Here is a 25,660-nt window from a genome sequence, read left to right on the forward strand (position 1 = left end):
TATCTATCTATCTATCTATCCAATTAGTTATATGAATTTGTTTGAATTTAAATTCTATTTACTAACATTCAAATTACAATTCTGCATCCTATTTTCTACATTATCTTAATTCGGTTCAGTCACTGTCATTTTAAAGGGATAGTTCACCCAAAAATGAAAATGATGTCATTAATTACTCACCTTCATGTCATTCTAAACCCGTAAGACCTCCGTTCATCTTCGGAACACAAATTAAGATATTTTTGATGCATCCCGTGAGCTCTCTGAACCCTCCCATAGACAGCAAGGATCCTAACACGATCAAGGTCCAGAAACATAGCAAGGAGATTGGTACAATAATCCATGTGACATCAGGGGTTCAACTGTAATTTTACGAAGCTACGAGAATACTTTTTGTGCGCAAAAAAAACAAACAACGACTTTATTCAACAATTCGTCTCCTCCGCATCACCCTAACACCATTTTGGAGAGTATCCACTGAACGTAAACGGCGTATGCTGTTCTGTGTCAGCTGCGTCTTGCTGATACGTTTTCTAAGTTGTTTGCACTTTGATTTGAACGAAAACAATGTATCCGCGTGCCGCACATAAGCGCTTATGTGATGTTACTCCAGCACTGTGTACGTGTCTCTGCCTCATGTCTGTAATGCACAGATCAATCCAGAGTGCTCTCTGAGTTCACACACACACACACACACACACGGCTTGTTCGCTGACTGCTCAACACTCTCAAGGTAAACACGCTTTTGCCAGATCAGCAGTACTGACATCTGACAGCAGATCAATATGACTGGATCTGATGGATTGGCCTGCCCATACAGTTTTCCAGCCACGTATGATCACATATTATCAGGCGTCGGTATAGATATGAACGTCTGGCACTGGGTCCAGTATCTTTGCGGTGTATGTCCTGTTCCCTACAGTAAACTAACTCTGTGTTCTGAGGGTGAGATAACTGAACACACACGTCAAAGAGCAAAGGAGAAACATCTCATTCATTCTTCAGTTTGTTGTCATTTGTTCATTCATACACTACTGTTCAAACGTTTGAGGTCAGCAAGATTTTTTTGAGCAAAATTAATACTTGTATTCTGCAAGGACACTTGAAATTGTTTTTTTTTTTCTATTCATCAAAGAAAATTTCCACAAAAATATGAAGCAAATATGAAATGCAAACAAGCATATAGTTTGATCATTCATTGATTTGTTCATTCATTCACACTGATTCATTAGTGCATTCATTCAATATTCACAATCATTCAGTAGTTCACTTACTTCTCAATTAATTTACTCTCATTCATTTATTCTTCAATTGCAGCAGTTATTTGTTTACTAATTTTGTTTGTTCATTATTCATTCATCATTTATACTCATTTATTAATCATTCATTTGCTTATCATTCCATTTTCACACATTCATTCATTCACTTGTTTATTCATTCATTCTTTAATTATTAAAGAGGTCAACAGATATTGGATTTTGCAGATAACAACAACTAAGGTGGAAAAATCAACCATTTCTGATCGATCAGTTGATAGTTTTTCAAATCTATATATTGAGTGTGTTAAACTGTCCTTAGTGGGAAAGGGCAGGCCAGACTATATGAAACCATTGCACACCCATTCATTCAGTTGAGTCTGCATGAATGTATTAGTTTGTACATTCATTTGCACAGCCGTTCCCTCCTTCATTCATTCATTCACTCATTCGTTCATTCATTCATTCATTCACCTCCAAGTGGTTGAATACTAGCTGTGGGCTGGCCAGGCCGCTCGTCCTCTTCCTGATCTCGTCAGCGAATCCGAAACTCTCGGCAACAGGAAGTACAGCCTTAATGATGAACACGTCCGTCCCTTCCTTCATCTCCTCTTGGAGGACTCGTCCTTCCCGCTTGGACAGAACGGCATACACACGACCTGCAAAACACATATATTTACAAACCTAAAGAGCCTCACCTGAAAAAAACAAAACAAAATAAACATATACAAAGTAACTGTAAACTGATCAAAATTTCTACTCCTTTTTGCAATTAATTATTAATTAATTACAGTATTTATAAATATTTTGAATTAGCGTTTGTTCTTATATTTTCAGTTTTTATTTTAATAGTTTACGTTTTAGTGATTTTGTTGCATGCTTTTTTTTATTATTTATTTTTTAAACATTTCTACATAGCTTTAATTTATTTCTATTTCAGTTTTTGTCTTTAGTACTTAAACTTATTTCAGTTAACTAATCTTAACTTAATTGAAATTAACTCTCTACTCATTTTGCTGTTAATGAAGACTATTACAGTATGTATTAATATTTTGAACTAACTAACTATATTTTCTGCTTTGGTTTCAATTTTAGTAATTTTGTTATGCGCTTTTCTCATTATATATAATGATATATTTTAATTTTTTATCATTTTTTAAATTTGATTTCAGCTTTTAAGTAATTTTGGTACTTACACTTAAGTCATCAAACTAATCTTAACATTTATTTTTTTTATTTTTTTTATTTCAGTAATTTAATTTCATTTACTTTTGAAATTATTTATTTATTACCTATATACAGTATATATATAATTTTGTAATTTTATATTATATATTTGTATTTATTTATTTATTTTCAGTTTTAGTAATTTTAGCATTTCAACTTAAATTTATTTCAAACACTTCGTTTTTTTAGGTTTAAGTTTTTCATCTAATAATTACATTTTATTTTATTTTAGCTTTATTTAAATTACTATCCCCATAATTTATGTCGATCAAACAAGAGATCAGGTATGACCTGAAAACACACATGCACACAAAATCCATCATCACGAGGCATAATCTCACACGCAATCAGACGTTTGTTCAAATTCATCTGTTCTCATCCTTCTCCTTTAACTAACACAAACAGCGGCTGATGACACACACACACACACACACACACACACACACACACACGGGTGAATACACGGAAGTGACGGGGAAGAAACTCAGTGCTTGTGTATCGTACAGTTCGGCCCCAGAGACCATCGACCTGTTAACACTGCAGACGAGCATGAAGCTCTCGCAATAATACTCGATGACAGACATCTATAGAAGGTCATGACCTCTGTACATCTGGGCCATGAACGCTCACCTCTGTTACTGTGTTGTATAAAACTGTTATTGACTCGACAGTTAGAGGGGATGTATAGTGGAAAACAGGATTTTCCTTGCTCTTAAAAGAGATTGATGGACTATGTAGACATACTCCAGCATTCACAACGTAAAGCTCCTTCTGCAGCCCACAGGGACTATTTAGTGAAACTAAGCAGCAAAAACGGCTCAATCAGAAATCTATGAGCACATTAACATACGACATCTATGCTGATGCATCAACACCTACTCAGTTTTCAAGTTGGCTGTGTTGCTGAACTTTACCAGTATGTGGAGGTAATTTATATATAGAAGTCCTAAAGGAACAGTAGCAAAAACAGCCTGTCTAATTGTAATGACAGTGATTTTGTTGATGGAGGTCAAAGATCAGCTGTACTGATGGTTATTGCAGCCGTTCCTACTGCTGGATGATGTAATGTTATTGGTGGACCATATAATTTGAAACTTGACTCTACAAATGAACATTAACTAGAGAAATGGCATAATTTGTTTGCATGTATGTATGTATGTGTGTGTGTTTACAGTCAGATTATATCTATACAGTCATGAATTACTTTTTAAATGTATTTTAAAAATATTTAAACGGACACACACATGCATATTTATATATATTCAGATTTACAATTTACATTTATATTTTCAGATTTAGTTTTACATTCATATATTCAAAACTATAAGAGTATATATTCTCATTTACATTTATATATTCATAACTGTATTTATATATTACAATATTAGATGTATTAGATGCAGACTGATAACTAGATTCAGATTTATAAATACATATTTATATTTATATATTCATATAGTTATAATTATATAATTAGATTTATATTCAGATTTACATTTATTACAGGTATACCTGTCTACAATTTATTTATATTCAGATTTTATACACACACACACACACACACACACTTGTTGACTATCATTGTAAATTGGCATCTGTAAAAACCTTTACCTGCTACAAAAGCGTACAATGTTTAAGAGTCTCTTTAAGAGCTTTAATGTATACATGTAAGACATTTATCTCATCTGGAAACATCTGTAATACATACACCTGGATGTCAACAGTGTGACCTAGTTATCTGGATATGGAAAACATCCTGCCAGTGAAAAATGAAGTTTATATATTTTATATTCAGAACCATTATCTCCCCTAATACACTCCAGCTGCGCTCCCAAATACTTTTGCTCTCATCGCAGTTACGGAAACGAAATGCCTGTGCTTCATTTACAGATTTACAACTTTTTTCCCCAAGCGAACAAAAACCATTGGGAAGCTAATTTGCACCATTTGTTAAAATATGTACGTATTTTCTCCCCTTTGGCCCAGGCCGACTGATTTTCTCAGAGGCTTTGGTTCTCGTGGGGCAGGATTCTCTTACCCCTTCAACTGGGTTTGTTATGACCTCTGTACATCTGGGCCATGAACGCTCACCTCTGTTACTGTGTTGTATAAAACTGTTATTGACTCGACAGTTAGAGGGGATGTATAGTGGAAAACAGGATTTTCCTTGCTCTTAAAAGAGATTGATGGACTATGTAGACATACTCCAGCATTCACAACGTAAAGCTCCTTCTGCAGCCCACAGGGACTATTTAGTGAAACTAAGCAGCAAAAACGGCTCAATCAGAAATCTATGAGCACATTAACATACGACATCTATGCTGATGCATCAACACCTACTCAGTTTTCAAGTTGGCTGTGTTGCTGAACTTTACCAGTATGTGGAGGTAATTTATATATAGAAGTCCTAAAGGAACAGTAGCAAAAACAGCCTGTCTAATTGTAATGACAGTGATTTTGTTGATGGAGGTCAAAGATCAGCTGTACTGATGGTTATTGCAGCCGTTCCTACTGCTGGATGATGTAATGTTATTGGTGGACCATATAATTTGAAACTTGACTCTACAAATGAACATTAACTAGAGAAATGGCATAATTTGTTTGCATGTATGTATGTATGTGTGTGTGTTTACAGTCAGATTATATCTATACAGTCATGAATTACTTTTTAAATGTATTTTAAAAATATTTAAACGGACACACACATGCATATTTATATATATTCAGATTTACAATTTACATTTATATTTTCAGATTTAGTTTTACATTCATATATTCAAAACTATAAGAGTATATATTCTCATTTACATTTATATATTCATAACTGTATTTATATATTACAATATTAGATGTATTAGATGCAGACTGATAACTAGATTCAGATTTATAAATACATATTTATATTTATATATTCATATAGTTATAATTATATAATTAGATTTATATTCAGATTTACATTTATTACAGGTATACCTGTCTACAATTTATTTATATTCAGATTTTATACACACACACACACACACACACACTTGTTGACTATCATTGTAAATTGGCATCTGTAAAAACCTTTACCTGCTACAAAAGCGTACAATGTTTAAGAGTCTCTTTAAGAGCTTTAATGTATACATGTAAGACATTTATCTCATCTGGAAACATCTGTAATACATACACCTGGATGTCAACAGTGTGACCTAGTTATCTGGATATGGAAAACATCCTGCCAGTGAAAAATGAAGTTTATATATTTTATATTCAGAACCATTATCTCCCCTAATACACTCCAGCTGCGCTCCCAAATACTTTTGCTCTCATCGCAGTTACGGAAACGAAATGCCTGTGCTTCATTTACAGATTTACAACTTTTTTCCCCAAGCGAACAAAAACCATTGGGAAGCTAATTTGCACCATTTGTTAAAATATGTACGTATTTTCTCCCCTTTGGCCCAGGCCGACTGATTTTCTCAGAGGCTTTGGTTCTCGTGGGGCAGGATTCTCTTACCCCTTCAACTGGGTTTGTTTCACACAGGCATGTGGGCCAGACAATTTCGCTTTTGTTCTGGAACCTGGTGCAATGACGACATCACACAACATGGCTGTTTCACATCAGCTTTCAATCAAGGACCTGGGAGAACTATTTCCTCTTTGCATGGTATAGGGCCCTTTTTCTCTCTCATTAGAGACTGTGGATTTATTTAAGATACAGTTTGATTGGCATGTGCTTCACTGATTGAGAATGTTTAAAGCAACATTTTGGCCAAAAATCTAAATTCCCTAATCATTTCCTTGCCCTCGTGTCGTTCCAAACCTGTGTGACTTTCCTTCTGTGACTTTTACACAAAAGGTGGATATTTGATGAAATTTAATGAACATAAATGACGACTGGGACTGTTAAACTTCAAAAAGGACACAAAAGAGGCATAAAAGTACCATAAAATTTTATGATATGATATGAGTCATATGATAGTTTTGTGGAGAACAGACTGAAATGTAGGTCATTATTCACTGATCTGGGTTTCCACTGGGTTTGGAATGACATGAGAGTGAGTACATAATGACTGATTCTCATTTTGTGGTGATCTCTTTAAGTGGCCATTTTCAGTTTCAGTTTTCCTAAAGAGACAACTAAAACCCAATGAAATAGTTAGTGTTTCTTTGCTTTGCTGCAGTATTTTTGATTCATATAGAGAAATGGGACAGGACGTACTTATGACACTTTTTTTAAATTAATGAATCATGATCCGCTATTAGTATATAATACTAAAATAAAAGTCATTTTTTGTAGTGTGGCTCCATGATCTTCTTAGCATTATAATGCTTATGGGAAACAAAACCATGGACCGACATTCTGTCTTTCATAAAGATTGACTTCTCGACTGTGTTAATCATATGTTTTTGCAGAGACTGAACAAACTGCTTACCCAGGACCTCAGCAGTGGCCATGATTTCACATGTATACATGGCCGCCATCAGCCGCTGAGGTTTAGCTTGGAAGGAGTATCTGCATGCCTCCTTCATAGCAGCGATGAGCTGTCCTGAGAACGGCCCATAACACCGAACTGCTCCTGCTTCGGTTAGAGCTCGTCTCGTGAGCGTCAGAACTCTCATTTGGTCGTCATTTTTTGGCTCTGCAGCTTGGGAATCCTCATCGATTGAGTCTTGCTGAGCTAGAGGTGCAGAAAGCTTCATGTCCCAGGTCTCTACAGAGAAGCAAACCCCCATCAAAGGTTCCTCACACATGGGACCAGAAAGTGTGGCGAACTGGAAGCCACTGGCAATGCTGTTGTCAAAGTCTCTGATCTCTGCCTTTTCGGTTTCCTTCTCTCATTCCAGACACAGCCACACGGAGGGTCTCAGGTAGCCCTCAACGCTGTTGAGGAGAATATTTGGCCCACAACGGCGCGGACCAAATGCCCAGATTGCTCCCCTCCACTTGCGGCCTTGCAGGTTGCTCTCCAACTTCACCTTGAAATCCTGGATGTCCTCCAGGATTTTCTGGTTGATGTCCAGAGTCTTGTCCTCCCAGGCGAACAGGTTGAACTGCTCCATTGTGCGGATGAGCTCCACATTGTCCTCCAGAAGGCGGGTGACTTCCTCAGGAAGAGGAATAGCCCGCACCCCGGCCGTGGCCATCTTGTTCGGGGTGGTGAGCGTGACCAGACCGGTGGAATCCACCTGAACGCCTTTGGGATACTTCGTTTGTTCCTCCTTGACCTGGTGAATCACCGCCACCTTCTGCTACTTTCCCAGGTCCTCGTTCACCATGTCCACTTTGGGAGGCCGGATGACCGTCTCGCGAAACGGGATGATTGGTTTGGATGCCCTGATTTCAATTTTAGCAAACCTAGAGGATAAAGAGAAAACGGCAAATATCAATCATGATAAAAAAAATAAATTAAAAACATGCAGAGTCAAAAATACTCATGTCATTTATGGATAAGTTTGCATTGTAAAATAAAATAAAATAAAATAACAAAATAAAAATTAATTTTAATTTACTTAATTTTAATTTTCTTAATGGACTTTATTATTGTTTGCTTACTTATAATAACTACCTGATAAGCATAAAGCATGATAATTTTTCATTGACTATGTCAATGTGCATTTACATATGAACACAAAAACTAAATAGTATAAACTTTGCATGTTGCATTTATTCTGGGTTCACCTGCTTGCCTGTAGGCTACATATTAGTTATGTATATTTTAATAATGAAGAGGAGCATATTCAGTTTGGTCTTTATCATCTTAGTCCATTATGCCACATTATGCCACGTTTTGCGGTATGGGAGGAAATACTATATACATATTCATTATATTAATAAACTGTATATTGAATTTGACATCTTAATAGCATCTTAATACATTAAGCCATGTTAAGTGTTTTTGTTTTTCTACGGGAGGAAAATGCTTAGCGAGAGACTTTGCGCATTGCGTTCATATTCTGCTGTTCTGTGGCCACGGATTTGCGGGTCTTGTCTTTTTCTTGCAGAGGAACTAAAGAAAAACTAGGGCTATATATACACACAGGGAGCTAACAAGCTTAACAAGAGTACAAGTGGCGATTGCAAGTGACATTGCAATTTAGTTTCTTTTTTCTTGTCTTCACCACCTGGCTACTGTTGTAAAATGTTGAGAGATTCAAACAAAAAATAATAAATAAATAGAAACAAAATAAAAAGGTCTGCAGCCAGACCCTCTTGCCCTCGTGAAGCTCAGGCAGCACGGATTTTGAACGCCGTTGCCTAGCATCCATCTGGCGAACCTCCGCTCTCTACCCAACAAAACGGACGAACTCCCATAATATACCTGTACATACAATACTGTCTATTGTAATATTCCTGCACATACAATTGTCAATTTATATATTGTTATTCCTTATTTACTTGTTCTTTTATTATCTGTGTTTTTGTTCTGTCGCTGTCATTCTGTTGCACTGCGGAAGCTTCTGTCATGAAAACAAATTCCTCATATGTGAAAACATACCTGGCAACAAAGCTCATTCTGATTCTGATTCTGATATATAAACAAATATATTTAACATACTATTTATAATAAACAGAAAATATATGGTGAATGACTTACATTTAAAATTACATACATTATTATTATTATTATTTTATTATACTTTAAAAAAAAGAGTGTGTTCAATAGACTAAGTATTATGTATTAGGCTTTGCTGTGGTATTGCAATTGCTTTTGAGAAACCCAATATCAATAGTACTATTGTAGCACTAGATTACATTAGATTCAACTTTATTGTCATTGTGCAGAGCACAACTACAGAGGCCATGAAATACAGTAACTACCCAGGAAAAAAAAAGAACGGTTGTATTAAATGGCTTATTTTTCAAACTAACTGGGAGGACATGAAAGAAAATTATTGCCGGCACTCAAGACTGGCATTCAGCCAACGGTAAGAGCCGAGCTCTGATTCTCCAGCAGGTCGTTATGGCACAGTAAAATCTAATTTACAATGGGCCATTCATGCAGAAATTATACAAATACACATTAATCTCACTCTGTCTGCGTGAGGAAACAGACATAAACATTCTGCCGGAAGATACAAGCGCACTGATTCATAAGAATATCCCACAATCCAGGCTTACTCAATATGTGTTATGCTTGCATGTAATGCATGTTTGAATATATAACAGCCTGAATCTAATGAGGGACCTAAACACTCTGGGTCACTGGTTAATGGACACAGTCGGACACTTGGGTCTCATGGGTCACTGGGCTTTGTTAAGTGGAGCAGACGGTTGACATGGCTGCTATCTTCGTGGAGACATTCAGTAATCCAGTTAGATTCAGACGGCCACAGAACGGTTTGGGAAGCAGATAATCCAGTGGAAAATGTTTACTAGAAAGCTCCCGAGAGCCGTGACTGGGCTGCTGTCTCACTGCTGACAGCTCCTGGTGTGATACGATTCACACAGTTAGCTTCCACTTCTTCAACCTCATTATTTTTCGTTATTTCCTAACTCAGTGTTTCTCAACCTCTACTGCCTCATGCACCTCCACGGCCCCATCAGTGCAGCTTTTAAAACAGAAATGTGTTCCTGTTAACTCAAATTACACTGGATATCATGTAGAATTATCATTAACGTCATTAAAATGGCCATAATTACAAGAACAGCACACTTTTATACTAAAACAATCAGTAATGTGGGTAAACACTCACCAAATAGCTTCCTTTCAAACTGCTTACAGAATCGGTTTAATTGGCTAAAACATTTGATGGGAAGTATATAAGAAAACAATGATTGTATTGTTGTGGAGAAGAGTATTTGGGGTCACTTTTTTGGAAAGAAATTTATATTTTTAATTAGCAAGGGATGTATTGCATTAATCAGAAGTGATAGTAAAGACATTTATAAAATGCAATTATAATCCACAAAAAAGGCAGTAGCACCAAACACTCGTCCAAAAATCCAGTAAACAAAAACATATGGTGCGTAGAATGCAATTACTTAAATTTATATTTAAAATACATTTTTTTTTACTTTTGATCGTTCAAAGAATCATAAAAAATGATATACACTGAACAAAATTATAAACGCAACACTTTTGTTTTTGCCCCCATTTTTCATGAGCTGAACTCGAAGATCTAAGACTTTATCTATGTACACAAATGGCCTATTTCTCTCAAATATTGTTCACAAATCTGTCTAAATCTGTGTTAGTGAGCACTTCTCCTTTGCTGAGATAATCCATCCACCTCACAGGTGTGGCATATCAAGATGCTGATTAGACAGCATGATTATTGCACAGGTATGCCTTAGGCTGGCCACAATAAAAGGCCACTCTAAAATGTGCAGTTTTACTGTATTGGGGGGTCCGGGGGGGTTCGAAAACCAGTCAGTATCTGGTGTGACCACCATTTGCCTCACGCAGTGCAACACATCTCCTTCGCATAGAGTTGATCAGGTTGTTGATTGTGGCCTGTGGAATGTTGGTCCACTCCTCTTCAATGGCTGTGCGAAGTTGCTGGATATTGGCAGGAACTGGAACACGCTGTCAAACCCTGATCCATTGTTCATGATTCAGTCCACTGCCCTCTAGTCGTCATACTGTGAAAACTCATCTTCTCTTGAGACAAACCTGTAAAATAAATACTATGCGATGATTAAAGTAAAGTCAGTATTTTAGTTTTAACTTAATATAATGAGGAAAAACACTCAAGATCAAGAATATGGTATCAACTGAGTTATTATAATGAAGATCTCTTAATTTACATACGTAAGTATACATTTTGTGTCATAATATAGCACAGTGCATTAATTCAGCATTGTGCTTCAGAATCAGTGTCATGTATCTTAAATAGCCATGTGTTATGGGATCAAACCATCATGTTTACATCAACTAATTCTCCTGCAATATGATCCCTGTGTCTACAGTACATGAGAAACTGAATGGAGAGAGCATCCCTGTCTTAACATAGCCTGTGATACTTCTGTGCTCCTTTTCTATTCTAAGAGCCTGTTGGTATAATAAGATGGAAAATTGCTAAGTGATTAGAGAGTATATGGGGGTGCTTCAGAAATGCATAGCTTTCTATAACAGCTCAGCTCTGCATCCTCACACGCTACTGGCGTCTTAACAAATACGGTGAGTTTTGGCTGGGATCCCATTTGCTGTTTTCAAAGATCCACAGCCATATACAAGGGTCTGAAAATAACCAAGGCCATGTTTGTCTCTATCTAAATGCTTATTAGGCGTGTCTCCCCTCCTTGGATAACAACAGAGAGAAGTGCTCACTAACACAGATTTAGACAGATTTGTGAACAATATTTGAGAGAAATAGGCCTTTTGTGTACATAGAAAAAGTCTTAGATCTTTGAGTTCAGCTCATGAAAAATGGGGGCAAAAACAAAAGTGTTGCGTTTATAATTTTGTTCAGTGTAAAAACAGTAAAATATATGTTTTTAACATTGAGAATGTTCCTTGAGCAGCAAATCAGCATATTAGAAGGATTTCTGAAGGTTAATGTGACACTGAAGACTGGAGTAATGACGCTGAAAATTCAGCTTTGCATCACAGAAATAAGAAATATATCTGACAATATATTCAAATCGAAAACAGTTATTTTAAATTGTAATAATATTTCAGAATATTACTGTTTCTACTGCAGCCTTGGTGAGCATAAAAGCCACCTTTTAAAAAAAAACAACAAAAAAAAAACAACTTTGAACAATGGACAGACTCCTACTATATACTGTATATACACATATACATTCAAATTCAATGTCTTCCAACAATAGTCAGCTGTTTTGTGACAATACTTTGGTTCAAGTAGTCGACTAGCTAACAATCAATTTCACGTGGCCCTGTGATTGATTCGAATAATTTGCTGACAGTGAGTGAATCAGCAATTAGTGGCCCACTCTAGTTTCCATTAACATGTACATATTCAATGCATTTTATTGGGCTTAATAAGTGACATATTGACAAGAAACTGCATAATCAACAAGCTTTTCGATGATAATGTCTGAAACACACTCAAGCAATGCGTTTCCTCAAACTAAATCAATAATCAACACATGAGAGGGCGCAACGTCCCATTGTCTTCTGCATTCTGGCAGTTGACCCATTTTCTGCTGAGGATGTGATGTCATCATCCCGTGACCTCGTTGTGAACGGCCTGAGGACAGGCGCTGCGTCAGAGGTCTGGACAGGTTATCGCTGAACTGCTTTGACACCGAGGTCTGACGGGATATTTTTAAACGCCCCTCAGCTGCAGGCGGCCAGATCTCAGACTCTCCTGACCTCAGCAGTGACCCCTACGACCCCCAAACCAACAGCTCGGGGTCTGACGAGTCTTCACCTCTGACTTTCCTCTCATGTGGTACTGGTGTTTCTTTCTGACCTGAGGGGCAGAGCTAGTGAATAAATAACAGCCCATTTACTACAACACTAAACCATCAGCAGACTGTCATGTTTTCTCCTCTAGTTGCAGAAATGGTGGAGTTGTTTTGGTTGGAGAAGGCAGTTTTGGGGGGTTGGATACACTGATCGCAGGACTTCACCTGTGCATCTGGATGCTGCAGTTTTGCAATGAACAAACCAGTTCTGTCAAAACCCTCAACCTCGTTCCCTCTACAACAGATGATCCTAAAGTCAATGTGAAACACAGTTCACTACCTAATTTATTGAGGGGAAAAAAACAGAGCAAGACTTGATTTTATTAATCAAAAATTGAAGACTTAAGGAGTAAAGCGAGAGAGATTTGTGACATCAACTGAAAAGAAGGTTGTTGCAAAGGCAGACAAATTATATTTTGATAAAAAATCAAAGATCAATTAAAAAAAAAAACGACATATAATATCTTGCACTGATGAATCAGAAAAATCTGTTAATAAAAAGGCAAACATTGATTGCTTGTTGATTATAACACACACTATACAGTACCGTCTGGGGTCAGGATGTTTTTTTTTTTTTGAAAGAAACGAATACTTTTAATTCTGAAAGGATGCAAAAGTGACAGTAAAGACATTTACACTGATACCAAAACATTTCAAATGAATGCTGCTACTCTTCTGAATCCTAGGGAAAATAAATAAATAAATAATAATAATAATAATAACGACAATTAATGCAGTCTTTTAATGTGTGTGTGTGTGTGTGTGTGTGTGTGTGTATTCACACAAACATGCTTTTTTTTTAAATATGAAAAATATGTATTTTATAAAAGCATATATTTTCTACTGACCTCTTTCTCTCTCTCTTATTATCCATATTCCGTAAGGTTGTTTGTGCTCACTGTGATAATTTAATCATAAACAATGCACAGTTGCATGCTAGACTATTTATAAAATTAATGAATAAAAACATGGCAGAATACATGCATTCGATACTCATATTACATTCAATCAAACTGTTAGACCATAAATATTGCTAGGACTTAGTCTACCCAAATCGTAGATGAACTATAACCTAAACCGGCCTATTTAAGCATAAATGACAAGTCGACTAGTTTTTTGAAAAGAATGAGAAAAAGAGCAGGTGGGACAGATGGAGTAAAGAAAGAACGACAGAAAGGAGGCAGATACGAACAGGAACATATCTCAATCAATGGGGAGTTTAAGCATGTTTATATCTTGTGCATTAGCCGAAGCTTTTCCAAACCTTGACAAGACGGACTCCATTACAGTCCAGCCAAATTACACCGGAGGGATCTCTATCCCCATCAACGGCCGTTAAACGCGTTTGAGCAGAAATGTTAAAAACAAACTGATGAGTCTTTCCTTCACGACGCCTGAAAACAGGACAAAATAACACTGCGAGAGACGCGTGTTAATTTACAAGCCCGCAGCTCGAGGCAGAGCAGCAGATGGGGAGTGTGCGAGAGCTCATTTGTGTCTCCTTACACCATTACGAGGTTTTTTTAGCGAAGGAACGCTGGTGTGATTTCACAAGCCAATCACTGTTCTAGCAGAGCCAAGTCAAGATCGTCCAATTTAATCTACATCCACAAAACATGACATATCCCTCGCTGGCTTTCTCACTCCTTTGTGTTAATGTGACACTTTCTCACTCGATTTGTGCCCCGCTATCTCTCGCCGGTCTTAACTCAAACTGATTTTGTAGTACTATCAATGAGATGAAGGACCGTTTCTGGAACAACAAATCTGTAACAAACTGTGACACACGGCCAACACTGTACCGCAGCAGCATGTGGAAATAACAACAAAAGCCATTCTGGTGGCTTTCCAAACCTCCTGGCCAATTTTATTCTCATATAAAGCATAACAGAAGAGCTCTACTAGTCACCTAATTTACATTTAAAATGCAGCAACCAGTTGCATAAACAGTGCCAGGAGTTATCAAACTTCCCCAAATTACATAAAGAATAACTTGTTTCATTTGCATTTTAGGTGACAATTTGCATTGCGCCTCAAAACAAACGCACTGAATTTCTTTCTGTCTTTGAATGACAACATTATTATAATTTTTTGGCCAGTCGATATCCAAATGAGCGAGGATGCGGCAGTTTTTAGTGGGAATGAACCCAGTGGCGTCCACTTTTCTGAACTGAGTATTTTAATTAGGTCTTTACCCTGACGGCTCAAATATGTTGCAGTATGTCCACTTTCTGCATTTTCATCATATAATGTACAATGTAGAGTATTTTATGATTTGTAATCTCACTAAAATGTTTTCTGTATGTTAGATGAACATTCAGCAGATGTTTATGATCTGAATGTAATTTCACTTTCATTCAAAGCACATTTGCACTGCAAAAATGACTTCTTACGTTTTGAAGTAGGCTTTTTTTTGGACTCGTTTTAATGATTTTTGATATTGTAAATTGAAAACAACCCTTCAACACTGGATAAGCTATCAAGACTAGGGCTGGGCGATATGGCCAAAAAAATTATCACGATAATTTTTTCATATCAGTCGATATCGATAATTATCATGATAAATGTCCAATCTTTATTTCTTTCAAGTTTAAAGCCAGATTTTTGCTCCACAGTGAAAGTTGTAGACACCAGACCATTAATTTTCCTTAACAAAATAAATATCTAAATAGAACATTTATCGAACTCTTCATATTGTTTTATCGAGGAAGATTATATCGCGATAATTATCGTTATCGAATTATCGCCCAACCCTAATCAAGACTAGTTTTGTATGAATGTATCTTTAACACAAGTGTACTTTGTCAAACTTCACTGGCACATTTTCACTTATTTTAAGTATAAAAAGGTAAAAATGAGTGAAAAAAGACAAAATACAACTAACTTCAAAACACAATCGCATGCAGTGCTTTGCTTCTCAAATTAATTTATCTTGTTTATAGGACTTTTAGATGTTTTTTTAAGCGGAAAACAAAACAAAAACACTGAATAAGAATGTGATTTTTTTTTGTAAAGTTTTTGTGTAAAGTGGAATTGTAAGTTACTGATGGCAATATTAGATGTGCTGAATTTGATTCATTCAGGATGATTCACATTAGTGTATTACGGTAAAAAATTAATTAATACTGTAATAAACTATTCTTTCGTTATTTTTTACTCCAGTCAGTCTATATTGTATTGCTACATTGAGCCTGTTAGATACTAAGTGTATATAACTGTTACGGAGAGCGCTTCTGTTACTCTCTCTTCGGGCCACCAGAGGGCTCCATCACCAGAGTACTAGTTTACTCCCCGCACTACATTTCCCATCAGCCCTGTACCTGTCACTGATCATTCTCCCACACCTGTTCCCCATTACTTTAGACTATTTAATGAGCTCTTTCACCCAGATTCTCTGCGAAGTCTTGTTTTGCCTTGGTGAACATCTCTGAGCGTTATTCCGGTTTCATTGGACTGCCTTCTGTTATTACCTCTGCCTGCCTTTGTCTCTTGTTGATTTCATGCCTGCCCCTTGGACTTGTGCTCTGTATACTGGACTATCGACATTGGATTGCCGCCTGCCCTGACCTAAGACTGTCTCAGTTTCTGAACGATATCTGCCTGCCCCGATCTCAGGTCTGTCTATGATCACCATTCTGTCTGCCCTACGATACTGCCTAATCTGTGTCTTGACCTCTGCTTGTTTGATTAAGTTTCAAATAAAACTGCAAATGGATCTCAGCCGTGTTGATGAATCATTACAGAAGACTTCGCCACAACACGATCCAGCAGCGATCTATCACCTCTCTTCAGAGCTGTCTGCGCAAGCGACACAACTAGCCACTCATCATCATCAGCTGCAAAGGCTCACTACACTCACGGAGGAATTAGTCAAGACATTACAGACACTGCACGTTTCTTCACCCGAGCTCTCGGTGCCTCCAACTAACGCTGCAATAGCGGTTACATCAGCACAAACCTCCAACGTGAGTAACCGCTTAGCTTTCCCTGATAAGTACGACGGTAATCCAGCTCAGTGCAAGGGGTTTCTTCTCCAATGCACCCTGTTCGTTAATCAACAACCAGCTCTGTATGCAACGGAGGAAGGGAGGATTTCCTTTGTTTGTTCTCTACTCACCGGTAAAGCGCTGGAGTGGATGACGGCAGTATGGAGAGGGGGCAGATCTCCTTTTCCCTCATTTACAATCTTTCTTCAACGTTTCCGGGAGGTCTTTGATCATTCAAGGGATGGTCGGAGTGCAGATGAACAGTTGCTAACACTGACCCAGGGGAGGAGAACTGCGGCGGAATATGCTTTTCCTTTCGTACGACAACTACTATGACTGTTTCTGACACCCACGAACCCATGCAAGTCGACACCTATCACCTACTGCCTGAGGAGAGAGATCATCGCATTAATCACCGTCTCTGTCTCTATTGTGGTGAGCCAGGCCACATGAGACTGTCATGCCCCTCTCGCTCTCGCAGAGACCCCACTACTCGGGTGAGTGTGCCCATTCTAGCTCTCAATGTTGATAACTGCATTACTGTCCCTGTCACCATCACTCTCCCTACAAGAGCTGTGTCCGCGCGCGCCATGTTAGACTCTGGTGCGGCTGGGAATTTTATGTCATTGGATTTTGCTCAAGAATGCAGTATCACTCTAATAGAATGTCTTTCTCCTTTGGCAGTCGAGGCGGTCGACGGGCGCCCCCTGGGCACAGGAAAGATAACTCACATGACAATGAAACTTAGTATGGCAACGGGAATTCTTCATCAGGAGACCATTAAATTTTACATTATTTAAACTTCTCATGCACCCATCATTCTAGGATTGCCGTGGCTCCGCAGGCATAACCCAAACATCTCCTGGCAGGAATCTCAGATAATCAGCTGGAATGAGAACTGTTTTGCCCGTTGTGTTCAGAACATCACTCCCCTTCATCTTCTAACTGTGAGCGTTACAGATACTGACTACCCGGGGTTACCCAGTGTCTATCATGATCTAAGTGAAGCATTCAGCAAATCCAAAGCCTCTCAACTGCCTCCTCACAGACCCTCCGACTGCGCCATCGATCTTCTGCCCGACTCTAGTCCCCCGAAGGGTCGTATATTTCCCCTGTCACAACCAGAATCCGAAGCCATGAACAACTACATTCAGGAGGAACTGGCTAAAGGCTTCATACAACCCTCCACTTCACCAGCGTCCGCAGGGTTTTTCTTCATGAAGAAGAGGGAGGGCGGTCTCCGTCCTTGCATCGATTATCGTGGTCTCAATGAAATGACTGTGAAATTTCGTTACCCACTACCCTTAGTACCCTCTGCACTGGAACAGCAGAGAACTGCCAAACTCTTCACCAAGCTGGATTTACGCAGTGCATATAATCTCATTCGGATTTCGGCGGGTGATGAATGGAAAACTGCCTTCTCCACGACCACCGGGCACTATGAATATCGGGTTATGCCCTTTGGCCTAGTCAACAGTCCATCTATCTTCCAGTCATTCATCAATGACGTCTTCAGGGACATGCTCAACAGGAATGTTATCGTATACATTGACGATATTCTGGTCTATTCCGAAACCCTCGAGGAGCATATCCAACATGTCAGGTCTGTTCTCAAACGCCTAATCCAGCACCAACTGTACGCCAAAGCAGAGAAGTGTGAGTTTCATCTGACATCCCTCTCTTTCCTGGGCTACGTGATTAGTCGGGAGGGAGTGGCCATGGATGAGAGCAAAGTCAATGCAGTCCTAAAATGGCCACTACCATCTACTATTAAGGAGCTGCAACGTTTCCTGGGATTCGCCAACTTCTATCGTCGCTTCATCAGAGGTTTCAGCTCCGTAGCTGCACCTCTCACAATTATGACAAAGAGGGGTTCTAGCCATCTTCACTGGTCACCTGCTGCCCGCGAGGCCTTTCAGGAATTGAAGCAACGATTCACCACCGCTCCCATCTTACACCACCCTGACCCCAGTTTTCCATTCATAGTAGAGGTTGACGCTTCCAACATAGGAATAGGAGCAGTGCTATCACAACGTCGGGGCTCACCTGCTAAAATGTTTCCATGTGCTTATTATTCACGCAAACTCAGCCCAGCGGACAGAAATTATGATGTTGGTGACAGGGAGTTGTTGGCCATTAAAGCTGCACTCGAGGAATGGCGTCATTGGCTGGAGGGAGCAAGACATTCATTCACTGTTTTAACCGACCATCGTAACCTTGAGTACGGCTAAGAGACTCAATCCACGACAGGCTAGGTGGTCTCTGTTTTTCTCCAGGTTTGATTTCACTGTTACCTACCGGCCAGGTTCTAAGAACACAAAGGCAGACGCCCTGTCACGGCAATTCAAGAGAGATTCTGACTCCAATAGGCCTGAGAATGTAATTGCCCCGGCTCTCATTGTGTCACCTATCCAGTGGGACATTATTACTGAGATTGAGCAGGCTAATACCGAACACAATGTCCCTGCTGAATGCCCCCAGAATAAGTTATTTGTCCCTATAGCTCTTCGAGAGAGAACGATCACACACGTTCATGCTTCACTCAGCTCAGGACATCCAGGTATTAATGCAACCATCCAACTACTTCAAAACCGGTTCTGGTGGCCATCCCTGTGTTGATGAATCATTACAATAACGTTCTGATTATCCATTTAGAATCGAGTATTCCTGAGAAAATATACTTGTTTTTTTCTCAAAAGCACCTGAATGTCCGACTGCCGCATTCACAGTGTCACAGTGGCCAAAAAAAACTCCAAACAATCCAAGCAAAAAAACTGTCATGAATAATTTGCCGAGCCAGTTTGTGTTGAGAAGAAGCTCCAGAGGTGTGAATTCGTCTAAGCTCTGCTATAGTGCAGCTCACAGACCGACATCAATAGATATTGATCTGCCACCACCGCAGAGAGAGAATGATAGATGACTAGAGAGATACAGTGAGAGAAAGAGAAAAAGTAAGAGGTGATTGAGAATGGGGAAAGGAGTAGAGAATTCTGGTCCAACAAAACACAGAGATCTGATATTCTTTAGACATTCATTCATACCACCAACTAAAGCATGCAAATAAAAGATCGACTATTTAATTTCTCACTATTTAAGGACATTCTGTACTTATAAGTTTTTTTTTTTTTTCTCTTGATGTACATCATTATTAGCCAATAATATAATAGCCCTTGTTTTACAATTCGATCAAACGGTCAAGCTCACCCCTGCATTATTTCCTGCTGAATATCCAGAAATATGCCACATTATGGAAGTTAAATGTGTTGTCAGTGCTTTATGTTGAAACAATCATACAGAGTGCACATGAATAAAACACAGCAGAACCCAGTCCCAGTGTGGGCATCTACATGACAGCCATCATATTCTGTCTTCTCTTCAAATATGCAGTTTAATTTACCTGCAGACTGAACTACACAAAGCTCAGCTCTCTCCAGAGACCCCAAAGCTGTATAGTAGAGCTGGGCTGTATGACCGTATACACATCATACAGGTGCATCTCAATAAATTAGAATGTCGTGGAAAAGTTCATTTATTTCAGTAATTCAACTCAAATTGTGAAACTTGTGTATTAAATAAATTCAATGCACACAGACTGAAGTGGTTTAACTACTTCAGTCTGTGTGCATTGAATTTATTTAATACACGAGTTTCACAATTTGAGTTGAATTACTGAAATAAATGAACTTTTCCACGACATTTTTTTTTAGATGCACCTGTATGTATTTTACAAAGACTGTGGTTGATTTGTAATGATAAAAAAATACTGAGTACTGAGGATCACCAAGGCTGCATTTACATTAGGGCTGAACAATTTTGGAAAATAATCTAATTGCAATTTTTTTACCAATATTCTGATTTAATATGCAATTATTTTTTTTAAAGCTCGTTATGTTCTGTATTATTCAACAAAGACAAGCTATAAATCATTGTATAGTATGACCAACACAATATTACATAGATTAAACATAAATGTTCTTTTCTGTAGGCCAGGCCTATATGTTACGATGAAATTAGGTGATGCATGAATTGATATGAATGACATTTTTATTTAACAACTACAATCACAGTATAGTGACTGATTTGTTGAACTTCCAACCTTGTAAGCATGTAATAATTATGTGTTATTTTTTATTATTCTCTGTTTTGTTTTTTTTGTGGGTTTCACGCTGTCCGCTAAGGCATAGGACACACACAGGCTGTCCTCCTCACCAACGACATTAAACACCATGTCTACACCGGATGCCAGCGGCAAAATACAGTAGTAGAACCCAACCCATTATAATCAGTGACGCTGTCTACACTGAATGCAGTGCGATGCGACACGACACAACAAAACCCAACATTAAACTGATGCCTTGTTCTATTTATGACATACTGACACAAAGTTAAAATGATTGGCAACGGTCGCTTTGTCGCGTCCAGTGTACAGTAGAGCTGTTGCAGCGCAGTGCGACAACTGTAGCGTCCGGTATAGACACGGTGAGTGAAGCCCAGAGCAAGATATGCCTCGTCATATTTTCTGCATTTAGCTTTTGAATGACCAGCACCTGCCTGGGTCTGTGCGACTTCATTCATGACTTTTCTCTTCCCTTTCACAAACCGATCCATCTCCCATTCTAAGTTACGTCCTTTGGCTGTTTACTGTTTTATTTATTTTCTTTTTCCGCTGATGGAGTACGTTTGAAGTACGTTCAATGCAACTTGATGCTTCCTCTGAAGACTGCTTAGATGTGTTCGACTTGAAGCAGCGCTGCTTAGACAGATCGGTGTGTGTGTCATCAAAGTACTGCGAGAGTTATAAGAGAGCGCGGACGTCTCCTTATGCTTTCTCTCGCCATACTTTGATGTCATACACCGATCGATCTTCAAGTAGAACACACCTCTTTACTCTCGCGTGTCATGTGACTGAGTGTAATCGCAGCCTCTGTGATTGAAAAATCATATTTTTTCATGTCGCAATATTATCGCAAATGCAATTAATCGTTCAGCCCTAATTTACATGAACAAAAATTTTGTAATATTATTAGTTTAAAATATCTGATTTCTATTTGAATATATTGTAAAATAAAATGTATTTCTGTATGTAACGGGGTGAACGAGACGTGAGACGTGCGGATCGATCTGCAGGCTTTTATTAGACAGAGAGTGGTCATAACAGGCATGGGTCAAACAATGGCAAATAGGTATATAGAGGGCAAGACAAAAGAGTAATCCAAAACGGGCGTGGTCGATCGGCGGCTAACAATATCCTGAGGGAGAAGCAAACGGGTAATCCAAGACAAGCAACAGTCCAAGCGAGGTGCAAACAATATCCAAACAGGGCAGGGCAGAAAACAGACAGGACGAGGCAAACAGGCTGGGATCAAGACACGGAAGAATCAGGCAATGAACAGGACTAGATTAGACTTAGAACAAACTCAGAGTGGCTCCGTAAAGTTGCTATCGCTAGGGGAGAGATAAACGCTAACAATACTCGGCCTTGAATGGTGGTGTGAGACTGATTTATATAGTGTGTGTTATTGGTAGCAGCTGTGTGTGATTGGTTTCAGGTGAGCTTGTGATTAGTGCAATGGAGCATGGGAAATGTAGTCCGGGATGATGTGTAACAGTCTGTTTGGTGTGAGAGTCAATATAATGGGAGGGCGACCTCTGGTGGCAAGTGGACGGAAGTTCATGGACAGGATTCGTGACACTGTGATGCAACGCTGAATTTTCAGCATCATTGTCTTCAGTGTCACATGATCCTTCTGAAATCATTTTAACTTACTAACCCCAAACTATATAAATATACATTTATATGTAAAGGGAGTAATAAAAATAAATAAATAAATAAAAATAAAATTGCTTACTTTTTTCTTTTTCTTTATAATTTCAATTACAATTTCTTAAGGATAAGAAAATCTATCTCAGCTAATGCTGTGAAATATATGCGGAGCCCCATTACAGCAGTTTTTGTATTAATTTAAATCTAATTACAAAACTATGTTTCTACTCCAATTTTTTGTTGAAATATAATCATTAACACAGTGGCTGTCATGACTTGTTTCCATGACAAATTTATTTAAACATACATTAAATAATTAAGACATTACTAACAGGTTAAATTAAAATACAATGCATATAGAGGCTGACATAGTGCACATATTTAACGAAATGCTCTTTTCTAGACTTCATTTCTTTAGTGAACAAACAAGCTGTGGATACAATTGTGGAAGCTCTGTGACATATTGTTTACAAGCCGTTTTACTGATGTCTTTCCATGGTTGAAACACAAATTTTCTCAAGCGACAGCTGAAAACTCACCTCGTTTCTTTCATCTTTCTCTGTCTAGCTTGAACTTATTTGAACAATGCTTGAAACTTGGTATGTTACCATCAGTTCAAGCCCGAAAGGGGAACAGACACAGTAATGATGCAGTACACAAGCCGTGGTTAAGACAGCTGAAACCACGCCTTCTTTCTTTGCGTGAACATTTGGGCGCATTATGCAAATATTCCCACATAGTGAGGTAGATATGTGGGGGCGTGTTAGAACGAGCCGTTTTAGGGGGGTGTGGCAGAGTCTTAACTTTGATAAAGAATATCTCTTTGGTTTTGAGACTTTAGTCTTTGCAACTTCAGGGATCTTATCTATTCACGAACAGCTTGTAACACTCCAAAGAGAAAGGAAAACTTGAAATCGCATCATATGACTCCTTTAAGATAAATCGCTTGATGTATTCCCCAATTGTAAGTCACTTTGGATACAAGCGTCTGCTAAATGAATAAATGTAAATGTAAATATTTGAGTGATTACATGAGACATGAGATGTTCATTTATGTTTATTTTGTGTTATAACTAGTAGTTAAGAGGAAGGGATGATCGTGTTCACTCAAGCTCGGTGTTGCCATTTGAACTGAGTGTATCGGTGTCAAAATGGCATTTATTGTTTGAATTTCCCAATAAATATACATATATATACACACATGTGTGCAGTTCCTCACCTCTCTCTCAAGTCATCCAGGCAGCGTTGTAGATGCACTTCCCCTGCAGTAACCAGCACATGCTCTCCTGTCTCCTGAATCAACACTTCGTCACATGGGTTGGCCTGATTCAGTAACCTCATCCCACGCACCAGCTTCGGCATCTCACCTACACACACACACACACACACACACATTGAGTAAACATTTGAGTCTATAGTTTGTTTTGTGGGGTTGTCAATGTGATGCAGCTTTGTTAAGAGGTTGATGAAGGACAGAGCAGCGTAAACCATATCGACCCGACTGTAAACCCACAGCCCACGTGTCAGTGCACAAAACACTGTTATTCTTTTCACAAACAGAGAGTGTTTTAAAAGATAAAGTACCCAAAAAAAAAACGTTTAAGGTTCAAAGAGTCATAGAGGCTCATAAAAAATTAATTCTTACTGTTTGGGGTGCAACAATCTAACTTATAAGTAGACCTCAGCAGGGAAGATAAAAAATGTATGATATAACCCTTTAAAACAGCATCTCATTCTCTCCTAAAAGTGCTGTCTGACATCAAAGTAAGTTTCTGTTCATAATGTAGTGACAGCAGTAACACTAGGACTATGAGCGCTTCAAATAAAGAGAGTTTTCACCATCAATGCCCTCTCTCCTGACCCGAAGGCAAGCTGAAGTTACGGTTATGAAACTAAACCCTGAAACAGCGCTCTGGGACGGCGATCACCCTCACAATGAGCTCTTGTGTTTGTGTGTGATCGCGCAATCCAGATCAGACAGTTCTTTGCTGTGCTAAACTGGGAAACATTTAACTTCTTCATTACAGCTGTGCTCTTGACTAATGCGTCCCACATGAGCGAGTGTGATGCTTTGAGACGGACAGGGTTTCCATGCCCTCTCTGACCCTGCTAATAAGAATCACAACACCACCACTGAGTGAACCTGGAGACGTCACCATTAAAACACCTTTTTGAGGGATATTTGCATGTTAGAGACTCATGAGATGTGACTATTTAATCTGTATGCTCATGCATCATTTTTATGGTTAGTCATTGCTGTGTATCAGTGAGACTTAGTGAGCTGCCTACGTAGGTAGTATATTAAGGTATGCTAAATAATGCAAAAGCTGTTGCAAAAGACAGACAGCATAATAATGTTGCCTTGTAAGATACCTCATTTTGGGAAGATTGTAAGGTAGTATTGCACGTATCTTTCACAGAGAAGTCAATTCCATAATGTACTAAATTTGTTATAAAAAAACACCTAGAACATGGCACTTGCAACAACAGGATCAAGGGTTTTAATCTCTTGGAATGCAGACAACTGAAAAAATAAATGAATAATAATAATTACATGAAATCTAGTCTTGAATTACATGCATGTGCTTTAGATAAAAGCAAACAAAAATCCATTAAATTGATCAAAAGTGATGGTGGACGTTTTGCACTGTTACAAAAAATGTCTATTTCAAATAAATGCTGTTCTTTCTATTCATCAAAAAATCCTAAAAAAAATAGTATCACGGTTTTCACAAAAATATTACACAGCTAAACTGTTTATAACATTGATGATAATAAGAAATGTTTCATGAGCAGCAAATCAGCATATGAAAATAATTTTAATGTGAAAACTGAAAGCTGGAGTAAAGGATGCTGAAAATTCGGCTTTGCAACACAGGAATAAATTACATTTTAAACATATATTCAAATATCAAATAAAAAACAGTTATTTTAAATATTTTTACTGTATTTTATTTATTAAATCTAAAATGTATTCAAATAGAAAACAGCTATTTTATTTATTTATTTACTGTGTATATATATATATATATATATATATATATATATATATATATATATATATTTC

General features: G+C 38.1%; 1 pseudogene; it reads right to left on the bottom strand.

Moving 5' to 3' along the window:
• LOC107685220 (elongation factor-like GTPase 1) overlaps positions 1 to 25,660 on the bottom strand; it is a 134,481-nt pseudogene that overhangs the window by 11,439 nt on the left and 97,382 nt on the right.

The sequence above is a fragment of the Sinocyclocheilus anshuiensis genome, unplaced genomic scaffold, assembly GCF_001515605.1.
Source record: "Sinocyclocheilus anshuiensis isolate Anshui unplaced genomic scaffold, SAMN03320099.WGS_v1.1 scaffold333, whole genome shotgun sequence".
Taxonomy (NCBI): Eukaryota; Metazoa; Chordata; class Actinopteri; order Cypriniformes; family Cyprinidae; genus Sinocyclocheilus; species Sinocyclocheilus anshuiensis.